This window comes from Micropterus salmoides, unplaced genomic scaffold, assembly GCF_014851395.1.
Source record: "Micropterus salmoides isolate LMB-PRFRI ecotype aquatic unplaced genomic scaffold, ASM1485139v1 Ms_hic_scaffold_18, whole genome shotgun sequence".
In the NCBI taxonomy this organism is placed as follows: domain Eukaryota; kingdom Metazoa; phylum Chordata; class Actinopteri; order Centrarchiformes; family Centrarchidae; genus Micropterus; species Micropterus salmoides.
The window spans coordinates 25,987,918-25,998,569 of NW_024040928.1; positions in this window are offsets into that span (position 1 = coordinate 25,987,918).

Sequence of the window (10,652 nt, forward strand, 5' to 3'; positions counted from 1 at the left end):
TTTTGATTTCATCAAGTGCACCTGTGGCCTCTCAGAGCAGACCTTTTGTTTCAGCTTTAAAATCCACTACTACTGTTTTTGGGGGACGTATTTAAGGACAGAGGGTGCTGTATGCTGTACAGATTGTAAAGACACTTAGGCAAATTTGGGATATTGAGTTTTATAAATAAAATATACTTGACTGTTGACATTGAGGTTCACGGCTGTTTTTTGTAAATCAGTTACATACATTTTTATCACATTGTGAGATCTGAATTACTGAAGAATGTGTAGTTTATCTAACATTTTATTCTAGAGATATACTAAAAATCTCAAAGAGGTGAATATGAGTGTGACTTTATACACGTGAAACTGAGTAAATATGATTAACATTTTGATGTCAAAACAGTGCACTGCAAAATGCAAATAACTGCTTGTTTTAATTTTATGCATAACAGCTTGATTGTATTTGATGTTTTTAGTTTTTTTGTATGTTGTATTTTGTCTACATTCTTGTGTATATAGTAAGTATAAAAACCTTGTTCTTTTAAAATGTTTATTACAGAATTAAACCAAATTCCTCCGTTAGCATTGGGAAGCATGAATCTGAATGTGTTCTTCCATTCTACTGCAGTGACCCAGTTTCCTAATTAAAATCTCATTATTAATTATTAATCTCACACTTTTTTTACTGCTTTCTGGCTACCGCCCAGACATTGCTTCATTTAGTGGACTTTGGAACAAAATAAAACTACGAACAGGAAGTTCATTATGTTCCATTTTAGGAAACATTACACTAATCACCTTACTGCTATTGAGTTGCAGAATCTTCCGTGGGAATCATGTTGCAACTGCCTTAAGGCTCGTAACTTCTTGTCTGACTCGTTTCTGATCTGCACAACCTAACTTAACCTAACATGTGAAATTTATGAGGGATCACAACTTTTACCTGGATTTACCCTGGGTGTTTTTCTGCTATTATCTTACACAAGACCATCCTCCTTCTGCCCTGTATGTTTTCCTTGTTTGAGAGTTGGCAGGATAATTTTTTTCACACCTTCTTAAATTTATTTATATATTTATTTAACTTGTCTGTCATTAAAATAGCAGATTTGTAGAATGTAATGTAAAAATTTTGTTTGCTTTGTAATCACATCAGCAGTGATGTTTTGAGAAGCCCTCATGTGTAAAAAAAAAAACAAAAAAAACCTTCCTCAGTTAGTACGTAGGCTAGTACGTTTATTTAGGTAGTCCGTTTGAGAGCAGACATCACAAATTGCAGGAGCAACATATATGAAATGGAGACATAAAAATATGTTAACAATGTAAAAAGTTTAGAATTAAAGAACATACATAAAACTAAACAGAACCAAGTCTAAACAAATTGGTCTCTTGCTGATGTTTAAAGGTGTCCACAGATCTGAAGTCTAATCGGAGAGAGGAGCTACAACCTCAAAAATCCCCTTTTGTATTGAGCAAGTAGCGGGGAAAAATCTTATTTGATGGGGAGCCAGTGTAAAGAAATCAAAATTGGTATTACAGAAGCCCTTTTGGAGGATTTCCAATAATTTATGGCGTTAAGGCAATTTTGAATAATTTTGCAACATTATGAGGCTTACGAGTAAACAATATTTATAATTGTCTGCATAGAGGTGGTAGGAGAAATTACTTATTCTCTGCCAGAGAGGAAACATGTACAATGCAAACAGAATAGGATGACAGATCCTTGGGGAACACCACAAGACAGAGTTTCAGTTGATGAGGCATAAGACGCTTTCACAATGCCTTGTTTTCTGGGAGTAAAATTTATTGTGCCGGCTCACTGTCCTGTATGAACAGTACAGAAAAGGGGGTCCAATTTGATCCGCCTCTGAGCCAGGAGCGTTGGTAGTAACAGAGACGGAACATGTCTATGTGAACAGCCACAGTCTTCTTGCCGGTGTTGGGTTACACTTACCGGTCTTTGCTTGTTCCGGAAAGCTAGATCGCTATAGTAGCAGGATTATGCCGCAAACAATGGTTTAGTATGAATGAGCGTATGCTACATATTGGCTGATATTCTTTCCACGGTTATTGCAGAATCTCTGAATGAAAAGCGGCTATCGAAATAAAATGTTACTGAAAAACTCCCACCTACAGCCTTTGCATCTCTACCAATATACGGTAGTCCAAAGTATGAAAAGCAGCACTGAGGTCCAATAGTACCAACACAGAAAATCCTTCTGCATCACTGTGCATCAACAGGTCATTTGAGACTCTGGGAAGAGCTGTTTCTGTTGAATACAACTGATGAAAACCAAACTGAATGTTGTCAAGAATGTTGTGTTGGTCTAAGACAGCCATAAGCTGCTTTGCAACCACTTTTCTAACAGAGTGATAATGTAATGGTATCAAACAAGATTCTAGGACTATGTTGAGATTCAAGGTTTGAAAAGTAGGTAGCTCTTCTTCATGAATGGAGAAAGCACTGACAGAGGACCCAAAAGCCCGACTCAGGCACAGGTTCTGTAGACAGGAGATCAGTCCTATGTGGGCAAACAAATCTGACAGGGCGTAGGCTAAGATAATGTCTGAAACCAGAAAGCAGAGTCCATACAAACGATCAGGGTTACACAGGAGAATTGCTGGAACACTAGACATGAAAGTACTAAGACGAACTGGCACAGAGACAGCTTACCAGGTAATACTCTAAGAAGGGTAAATCTAACAGGTGCAAATAATGAAGGCGGGGGGTTGACAATTACACAGGCAGGAATTAGACAGGGGCAGGAAGTGAGATGATCTGAAACGAGAGGAGAGGTGAATGACAAAGTATAACCAGAGAACACAAAATAAATCAATGAAAACAGAACCACAAAAACAGCTCTGGCATCCTCAAAAGCCATAAAAAGTTATTTTAAATACTGATAGTGAACTTGTACATGGGTGGATTGTTGAACTCTTATTCTGTTCTTTTGTTCTGTCTCTTATTTGCTGAAGTGCCCGATTTTTCCTGCAGGGATGATTAAAATTTCATTGTGTCTTTCAAAGAAAGAGGAGGCGGTCTGCATACGTTTTCTGCATTTCAAATTAATCTGGAGCTTGTATCTGTGGCTGGAGGAATGTGACCGGCTGTCTTGTTTTCAGAATTAAATCTGTTTGTCAGGTTGGACTCCTCAACAGAGAGAACACCATACTTAAATGTTACCACATATAATTGTGCAACAAAGTAAAATCAAGAAAATTTTGAAACATAAATGCTCCCTTCTGGCACGTATGTGTGGGCAGCAGAAGCGGGAACCAGCATCACATGGGTACCGATGAATTTTGAAGTTGTCTGTGGTTTCATTTTTTTAAGTCGCACTGGTAAGTTGTGGCTGTTACACAAGCAAATTTAGGAAATTACATCATATGAGTTTAAGTAAGGTGGCATGTAACATTTATCTAAATTATGTTGAGCTGTCCTTTTCAGACAATGTTGCTGCTGTCTCTCGGTCGTGCCGCTTTGCTCTATACAACATAAGGAAAATCATGCCCTACCTCACTCAGTACGCCACCCAGCTTCTGGTACAGGCCATGGTTACCTCTCACCTCGACTATTGCAATGCCCTCCTAGCAGGTCTTCCAGCTTGTGCGGTGAAACCCTTACAAATGGTTCAGAATATAGCAGCGCGTCTGGTTTTTGATCAGCCCAAAAGGACTCATGTCACTCCGTTACTGAGTGACCTCCACTGCCTCCCCGTGACCTCCAGAATCAAATTCAAGTCACTAATGCTGCATACAGAGTGACTACTGGGTCTGCACCCATCTACCTAAACTCCATAATCTATATAATTTATGTTCCTTCTCGGCCTCTACGCTCCTCCAACGAACGCCGCCTGGCTCTGCCATCCCTTCACACAAAGCAATCCCAGTCCTGTCTGTTCTCATCTGTGACACCACAATGGTGGAACGAGCTACCACACGCCATCAGAGCAGGGGCGTCCCTCTCTAACTTCAAGAAGCTCTTGAAAACTCATCTCTTCCGAGAACACTTCCTCTTATAACACCTCTAACTCGCACTTCCTGTGCTCTTCTTCTTCTATCCCCTACAATTATCTTGTTTTGATTGCACTTTTTGTTAACTCTTACTTCCTTCCCTAGGTATTTACCCCATTGATGTGATATGTACTATGAGCTCTTACTAGTATTTATTGCTGCTCTTACTAGTATGTATTGTCAGTTATAGATCTGTATTTGATGCTCTGTTGATGCTTGTATATTGTTCCTCAAATGTAAGGCGCTTTGGATAAAAGCGTCTGCCAAATTAGTAAATGTAAATGTAAATGTTGTGGTAAAAATACCAATGCATTTGTGAATCCTGAGAATGGCATTATCAGAGCAAATAACAACAAGTTGGAAAAAATGTGGCTGGAGGACATCTGTAGTCTGGAAAAGATAACTTACAAAATCACAGAAGACATTGGCTTTCTTTAAATTAAGTAAAGGGAATTGACTGACTATATATTATGTAAGTATGAATGACATATTAGACTTATCATGCTTTGAGTGTCATAAAAAACTGTGGAAGCAGTAGTAGGCCTACATCTGTAATGAAACATCAAAGCCTAACCTCTCTCTTTTAACGTTTAAGTAATGGGGTAATAAAATAGAAATGCATCAATGATATGTATGGACATGAAGTATAAAAAAATACAACAACAAACTGACAAGCAAAAAAACAGGAAGAAAGGACACACACACACACACACACACACACACACACACACACACACAGGTATGCAGATACACGCTAAGGATGAGGAAACATCTTCTGGTATTTTCTGGCATTGTGTTACAGATGAGAAGTGCCAATTATAAAAATCTTGGTGGTTATTTTGATGTGTTATCACTGACAGTTGCTTCTGCCAACTAGACAGTAAAATCTGATATGAAGCAACAGAGGAAGAGCAAGATTTGGCAGAGACATTTACTGATACTGTGGGCCAAATCAAGTTCACTGGAGATTCCTGGCAGGATTTCATTTCTTCTCACTCGGTTCTTACTCTTCTCTAGTTATTAATTTAACTAATTTGCTCTGTTTCAGCTTTACGCATGTGTTGAATTTGAAAAAATAAAAACACACATCTTAAATTTAATTAAATTTAAAAACACTCTTTGAAAGTTGAAACATTTTTGTCTGTAATTAAATTGTGTGATGAGTAGAGATGGAAATAGTTATTTAATGTCATGTCTGTTCATGTCAATTTATGTTTGGAGCTAAATCACAAGTGTCTGTTAACTTTATAGAGAAAATTCCTGCAGGTCTAAGTCTGTAAAATATCTTCAAAAATATTTTTGATCAGCCAAACTCATGATTTAGCATGATGATTGTGCAGAGGCTGCAAGTGACAGCAGGCCTTTTTGATTCTTTTTCTCTCATATCAGTGTTTTCTCATCAAAATAAAAGAATCAACTAACAGTCTGTGGGGAAAAACACCTGCTGCAGCGTGTGACTTGGAAGACAAATTAAAACTAGACAAGGCTATCTATGGTTAAACCTAGGGTGAGGAGGAAATAGCAACTATCTCATAATATGATGACAGCAGTGCAAATGGTGATGTACCTAAAAATGCAAATAAGGAATTGCGACCCCCCCCCCCAAAGAAAAATATTTTATTACCTAAGAAATAAAACTCATGTTTTCACCAAGTAGACAATATCCTTGTTGCTGAACTTACTTGAATGAAAAAAATCTGGCACATTTACCTCTTGTCTGTTATGTGTGTTTTGTTCCGGATCAGACACATTGAAAAGATTGTGGCGCCTCAGTGACGGTATGCACTCTCTTTGTAGTGTGACAGCCTCAGGGCTGGCCCTATCTTGTTCTTCCTTCTTGGCCGTGTTTTTCCCCGTTGAAGTTGATGGGTGGAGCTGATACCTTGAGTGTGTTTCATGTCTCTTTATTTCATCCACGTTTCCCTCACTTGCGTCTTTTCCATGGAACAAACTCTGACCCACGTTTTCACCATCGTCTTCCTATACCAACTCGCGAGATTTCAGAGCAAGAATTGTCCTTGAGCAAGATTTCTGTTCTTGTTTCTGTTTTGATGGGCACATTTGGCCCGAAGGAAAACGTTGCAGCCCCTGTAGCTGGTTCTCGACTGCCGCCTGAAGCCATCTACAGCACGGATTCCAAAACCTTTTGTACCTACTAGACATTTTGATCCCAAAATACAGAAATTACTAAGACAGGCTGCCAGTGACTTTGCAATTTTGGGACTCTAAACTCAGCCAGTTGGTCACATTGCACCCCCCAGGTTGGTGAAGTCAGCCTCTGATTGGCTAGTGCTCATTGCCTTTGTTGGTTGGGTTGATTAGGTTCAGGCAAAAGGAATTGAAAGGGTTTGATTTAATATATAAAATTTCAGGGTTGCCAATCAGAGGTCATGCCATTGGCAATCTTGACCTCAAAACGTGACTTTTTGGAGCTGCTTATTCTACATTCCTCCCTAATTTTCTCACTTTCTTTGTTCTCTGCACTAGCCATTGCTCATCTCCTTCTTTCTTGCTCCACTCATTCCCACTTTCTTCCTTCCTTCCAACATTCCTCATGTTTTGCTTCTTCCTTAACTTTCATAATTTCTTCTTTTCATGCATTCATCCCTCCCTTCTTTGGCTTACTTCTCCCACTCTCCCTCCTCCCCTTGGCACCCCTCTTTCTTGTACAGTACACTACCAACATACTCCAGCTGCTCCAGTCATAGTTATTTATAATGCCTTAGCTACTTCAGTTAAATGTGCATACCATAATTTCCCTCCTCAGCTACTTAATGTGTAACCTGATGTATTGAGATGTGTATTTCTGTTTTTAAACTAATGCTATTATTATGACATTAACTTTGTTTTATTTTTTAAATAATTATACTTTTCATTTTATTTCATAAGCTTCTTCACCTTTATATGATCAGAAGGTCCAGAATGAAACTTGTTTTGTCACCTGATGTTAATTTTGAAAATTTTCAGCTAATAAATCCTTAAAGGAGCCATAGAATGGAAAACTTTATTTATCTTGGCATAGTTTAACAAAAACAGTACATGGAACTGTGACTGAGGCTGACCGTGTGCCTCAAACACCATTTTTTCCTCCTTGTCGTGCGTGCAAAATACAACGGAAAAACAGGCGAATGCTGGATGACGCAATGGATAAGACACATGCCTTTGGTGTGAGAGACCCAGATTCCATCCACCAATGTGTCCCTGAGCAAGACACTTAACCCCTAGTTGCTCCAGAGGCGTGCGACCTCTGACATGTATAGCAATTGTAAGTTGCTTTAGATCAGCTAAATGAATAAATTTAACTGAAAGCTCGCAAGCGCTACATGTGAGGTAACGTCACGGATCATTAATGTGTACGCCACCAGAATTTACCAGCCCACATTCCAGAGAAGCGGTCGTACAAGCTTCTAGAGAATACAGCTGGAGGGTGTTCAGTACGTGCAAAACTTACAGGAAGTGCTTTTACGGTCATGAAGGAAAGGTAAATGTTTTCTAATACTACTACTAAAACTACTACCTGCGGCCAACAGAAGCTCCTGTTATCAGTTATCAAAATCCAGACAATATTCTCTCCATCACATCTGATCCAGTTTTACTAAAACCAGTGAATATAGTTATAAAGTTGTGTTTTTGTACAGTAATCAGTGAGGCCTAGTCTCGAATAGCAGGGGCGAGTTCAGAGCCGACAAAACGTAGCAAAAGGTTTTTTCCAACGAAAACGGTGGTGTCTTGAAAACCCTGTCGTGTTTAGAAACTTGTCGCAGCTGATTGGGTAACACCTGAGATATGCCCACCAAACGCTGAGAAAACATGCCTCAAAGCCCGTTGCACAATGTTCTGCAACGTTGCAAGGAAACATGTCGTTCAATCAGATAACATTGCAAACCGGTGCAAAACGTTTTAAGATTGACCTCGCCACCAGTCCTTGGTTCTGTCCGTTAGGCCCTGCCCCTCTGCTGTGCTTGGGGAATTTGGCCAATCAGAAGCAAGTGGGCTTTCAGGGAGGGGGGGCCTTAAAGAGGAGGTTTGTTCAGACAAAGTGTGAAAAGAGGTGCTGAAGAAACAGCCTACACAGCATGACAAAAATCATGTGTTTTTTTGAACATTAAAGCACGTAAACGTCTTCTAGTAGAAACCCTAAATACGAGTATGTACCTGAAAATGAGTATTCTACGGCACCTTTAAACGAATGGAAACGGCTAATAAAGGTCATGTGATATGATCAAAAGCACCAGTTCAGCTACCAAACGAACTTTGTGGAGACAATATTTTGTGAGCTATTTTATTTTCTTTTAAAAGCTGCTTTATGCCTGCATAAAGTGCAACATATCACATTTATGAGCTGACCTGGTTCTCGTACCTGCTTGACTGTAGATTCAGTGCCCTTAAAAGTTCCTACAGAGCACCTGAGAAACACTGTGGGAAAGTCCACTGATTTGTCTCTGGTGTCACCTGTTTCCTGCTGAAGAGAGAAAAAAGTCGGTACAACCATTAACTCTTGGTTTAGGCGAGAAGATCTGGCATTTCCATGTCAAATCTTTGCCATGACAAAGGGGAAGTTGCCTCTGACTCTGCAGTTTTGGCAGAAGAAGAATGAAGCCCGGCAGGTTCACATAACAGGAATGTTTTTCAGGCTTCTTGTTTCACTTTAGCACTGTTTTAGATGTCAACACCATAAAACATGACGTGAGTTTATATGTAAGCAGAAATGTGGATAAGTTAATAAACCATTTACGTGTTTGAATTCTTTTCATGCCTTCAATCACTTTGAGAGACTGAGAAGTGAAGGTTTAATTCCTCTTTCTGCCGCAGTGACCAAAATCAAAAGTGCTTGTATAACAAAATATGTGTTACATGTATCATACTTGTCTTTGTTGTATCAGACATACCGCTGACGTGGCAGCTTCATAATATTTGGCAAGGAGCCCCAAATAGCAGTCAGGGTATTTTCTCTGGGGATTTGGATGTTAATTAAAAGAGAAACTAAAACAAAACAAATTTTCTAATATGTTGAATGGCTACTTTTAGGCCAATCAAAATAATTAAATAAAGAATTAAGTATTTTCCCCACCAGAATCATATTCCCGGTAGTGTGGAGCTTTAAATTCTGATGTGTGGTCTAAATATAACTGATCAAACATTTTAGACTTTATTTTTGGTGTCCGGTCCAAATCTTCTGAGGTATTGTCCTGGCGTTACAGTACAAGTGAGGCCACAAAATTAGAATATAATCACCACCTTAAGGCTGGTATCATTTCTGTACATATGATGATTAATTGGTGCATAATCACAAACAAACTTTTGTTAAATCATCCCAAATTTACTGATCGTGCTTTAAGCATTTAACACTGTGGAACAAACTTCCTCTCAGCATCAGATCTGCTCAATTAAAGGAAAAAGAGAATGGCATTTTTGGAAATATTTTTCATTAATTACATTCTTGTTGGATGGTGTTGTTGAATTTTCTGTGTACCTGTGAAGCACCCTGTTATTGAAATGTGCTACTGAAATAAAGTGTACTTACTTACACGTACTTACTGAACCATGGGGCTTTTGTGGGCCATGGGGAAATTCTCTGTTTTGAATGGTAATACAGCCTTGGACTACAGTACAGCCTGAACTGTCTTAGTGTCTTAGTTTCTTCATTGTCTTCCATTGTTGTTGTTGTTTTGTGTGGGGCTGAAAAAAAATCACAATGGAGGTGTGCCTCATGCGGGACTACTTAAAGGAGACCAATTAAACTACTTTTCCAGTCCTATATTGTAGTTCTGTGACTCCTGTATGGCAGCTTTGCATGATTCAAAAAAAATTTTTTTTTTCTTATACTGATTCTTCATGTAGGGCTTCATTTCAGCCTCTGTCTGAACAAGCTGTAGATGTTCTTGTCTCTTTAAAGCCCCCCCTCTCAAAGCCCACTGATTGGCCAAGACCTGAAGCATGTTAGCAGGCTGTTGTTGTCACTGGGCGTAACAGGCAGACTGAGCGTTGCCGTGCTGTTAGTGTGGGAGCACATGATCATATTTGGAACACCGGCTCATCTGACTCGGTATTAAGTAGAACGGAGCCCTTGATAGAAAAAGCAGTTCAAAACAGAGCGTTCAGAACAGGAGGAAACCTGAGATTTTTGCTCGCAGTGATTTCTTATAAATGCTTTAACTTTGGTCATGTTTAACATGAACATCCAACATTATAACATTGTAGATAAGTCATAAAATGTGGAAAAGCATAATAGGCCTCCTTTAAAGCAGGCTGAAATGTAAATAACTCCATCAGAACATTCCCTATTTTCCTTCTAATTAGTACCAAATTACATACTTCTTTCCAGATTACTTCCTAGAAAATTATTACGAAATTACAAAATACTGTAATAAGAATAACCTAGCCTTAACTAATATAATAACATAAAGGTCAAAATTCATCCCAATGCCAGGACTAATTTATGTATTTGTTTATTTACTTATGAGTCTAAAAATACTGGAATGCCCAAGAAGACTATTAGTATTAGTTTTTTTAGTATTAGAATGAAAACTCCCTAAAGTTACTAAAACCTCCCAAATTCTCAGAAGACCTGAATGACCCTTAAAATCAATACATATTTATCTACGAAAACAAATTTTACCAAAGTTGATGGTCATCTGTTGATGTTATAAAAGAAA